Source organism: Propithecus coquereli, unplaced genomic scaffold (genome assembly GCF_000956105.1).
Source record: "Propithecus coquereli isolate 6110/MARCELLA unplaced genomic scaffold, Pcoq_1.0 Scaffold29, whole genome shotgun sequence".
NCBI classification, from domain to species: Eukaryota; Metazoa; Chordata; class Mammalia; order Primates; family Indriidae; genus Propithecus; species Propithecus coquereli.
In genome coordinates this window covers 3,808,407-3,811,383 of record NW_012148507.1, presented here as the reverse complement: position 1 = coordinate 3,811,383, position 2,977 = coordinate 3,808,407, and the positions used below count along the sequence as shown (strand labels likewise).

The 2,977-nt window shown below is 32.8% G+C and overlaps 1 protein-coding gene across 1 annotated transcript in view; it reads left to right on the top strand.

The window, feature by feature from the left end:
- TFAP2D (transcription factor AP-2 delta (activating enhancer binding protein 2 delta)) overlaps nt 1-2,977 on the top strand; it is a 63,760-nt gene that overhangs the window by 38,491 nt on the left and 22,292 nt on the right. The window lies entirely within an intron of this gene.

Sequence of the window (2,977 nt, the reverse complement as noted above, 5' to 3'; positions counted from 1 at the left end):
CTTAAAGGTAATTTCGTTTTTATTTCAAAGTGTTATGGGAGTGCAAATGTTTTAGGTTACATGGATCGCTTTTGTAATGCTCAAGTAAGGGTTAAAAGTGTGCCTGTCACCCAGATAGTGTTCATTGTACCCGTTAGGTAGATTGTTGCCCATACAGTTTTTATATATTTTTTTCTTTTTTCGTTATTTACATGCATCCCATCTTCTTATTAGACAATGTGAAACAAAAATTAAAGAGTCAGAGACTCTGCAGTCATAGCAAACATATACATTGCAACTAGTAATCACTGTAACTAGATAAATTAAGGGATATGTAGAAATACCATGTTATTTGTACAACATACCAACAGACCCAACATGTGTTCTGAACAGTTTCTAATTTTTCACCAATGGTAAAGCATTGGATATTTTCATCAAATAAAATGCTAAAAGTTGACATTAGTAGCTTATATGGATGTTTATCGCATTCTAGTTAGCTCACCTTTGTTCATGAGACTTTGAGTACTTTATCAAAAATATATGCAGGCTGGGCACAGTGGCTCACACCTGTAATTCTAGCACTCTGGGAGGTTTGCTTGAGCTCAGGAGTTCTAGATCAGCCTGAGCAAGAGCAAGACCCATCTCTGTTAAAAATAGGAAAATTAGTCAGATGTCGTGGCACACATCTATACTCCCAGCTACTCGGGAGGCTGAGGCCTAAGAGTTTGAGGTTGCAGTGATCTATGATGACACCACTGCCCTCTACCTAGAGCAACAGAGCGAGACTCTGTCTCCAAAAAAAAAAAAAAAAAAATTTGCAAAATCTAAAATTCATTGGATGAAAGATCCCAATTGCTGATTCGCATTGCCAGATTGGCCTGCATATTTCTTTCTTACCTTCATGAATAACAGATTCGGTTGTATTTAGTATATTACCGAGTATACAGTTGTATGAAGGGCCCATCGATTAAGTGCCATTAGCTTCCTAATTCCTCTTTATTAATTGTTGATTAACCAAATATTTTGTTGTAATTTAGACAATTATTTAGGTAGAAGGATAGAAACAGATATAATTTTTGAATCCTAAAATGTACCAAACAAAACATTTGTTTATTTGGTTAGTAGAAAACACGTTTAAACCTCTTCATTAAATTTGGAACTAAAAATATTAACATTTGATCTGCATTAAGGTAAAGCAGAATAGTTGACAATTTTCAATGTTACCATAATATTAATCATCAAAAGGTGAAACATAGAATTTTAAATTCAGACATCAGCTAAAAACTTACGTCCTTAAGGACAATGACGTAAGTGATAAAGTTAGAATGTATGATTCATCGAAGATCGTCTTGTGTTACATAATTCAAATTATGACATTTCGTTTTGAGATGTAAAAGTATTTTTTTAGCCTCATAAATAAAAATTTAAATAAGAATGAGACTAGTCACAAAAACAATAATTCTGTAGCTGTCGTACGAGATGATGATAATTGCCTAAGGGGACTCTACAAGATTGTCATCTGTTTCCAACTCTAGAAGCTTGAAAGTGAGTGAGTTAAGCAGCAGAACTAAATATAAAAGGTGGATAATTCTAATACTACTTCTGATAGAGCTTTATGTGTGGTGTAGATGGATTATTTAGCCTGAATTGAATTTTTCTACCCTTTGCCTTTTTCTGATTTCCTCATCAATTTTATTATAATTTGATATATTGTTTATACAGGAACAAAGTTTGTCAATGTATAAATTATTCAGTTTTCCAAATAATTCCCATATCATACCAAAAGAACTAAAGCAAAGTTTCAGTCTTTGTTTTAATTTTTTAAAATTTATTTTAATGTGATATAAAATTAAAAGACTGGTCTAAAAACAGCCCCAACTTTTCTTTGTAAGAATGGATCATAGTGATGGCCTACCACACAGTAATCTGTATTGCTAGTTTGAAAAAATAGAGCATGAGGCTATATTTAAAATTATTAGTTAGAAATTTCCTAAAAACAAGGATAACAATATATTTAATTCTATTAAATAACACAAAGCGCAACAGATTATGATGCATCAAAATGGCATCAAACACTTAGTGTTTACAGTGATTAAGATACAGGCAATACACCTGAAAGCGAACCAACTAAGTCCTCCTTAGAACAGAAAAAGTGGGAAGTTCAACGCAAATATCCTCAATAAAAGTAGACACACACTTGTTAACAGCATGCATTTAAATGTTGTATCTCAGAGACTCAACCAAGACATTAGAAAGAGGATACATAGGATCCTGTTTTATTTAAGCAGATAAGGACTTTGTTTTTCCTATCCCTGACTCTTTACTTTCACCTGTGTTCTCTGAAAATGAATGAGACAAATTCTGTGAAATGACACAATATTTGAACACTGGCAATAAACCAGAGCCTCATTGTCCATAAAAAAATCATAAATGATCTTTGGCAGAATTTGCTAAATTTTAGACACCCGATGATAAATGTCTCCACAGATTTTAACTCAGTGATAAATTATTTGTACTTCAACATATTTTGTCACTTTTTAGTAGGCATTTGTTAGTGACACAAATGCTTTAGAGTAGAATAATGTCTGGGCCCATGCCCACTTGGGACACTTTGACCCTGTTATACTTGTCTTTGGATACATCGATAATCACAGTCCAGGCTACATTATTATATTTGGTGATTGCTCATTACAAAAACAGACAAAAAACTTAATTACTATCATATTATTCCTTGAATATGGAGTGGCCTCACTTTAGACGCTGGATGCTTTTAAGCAGTTTCTTGGCAATCTTCCACTTTTCAGCTATGACATTAATTTAGTAGTTTGTTGTTAAAATTACACACCTATTTTCCTTATATACAGTAGTTTGCTTCTTTAGAATAATATCATTTGGACTATGTAACACAAGAAATTTATTGTTATCCAGTGTACATGGTAATGCTGTAATTAAACTGAAACCAATGATCAGAAATCATAACCACGTAAAGCAAAAAAGG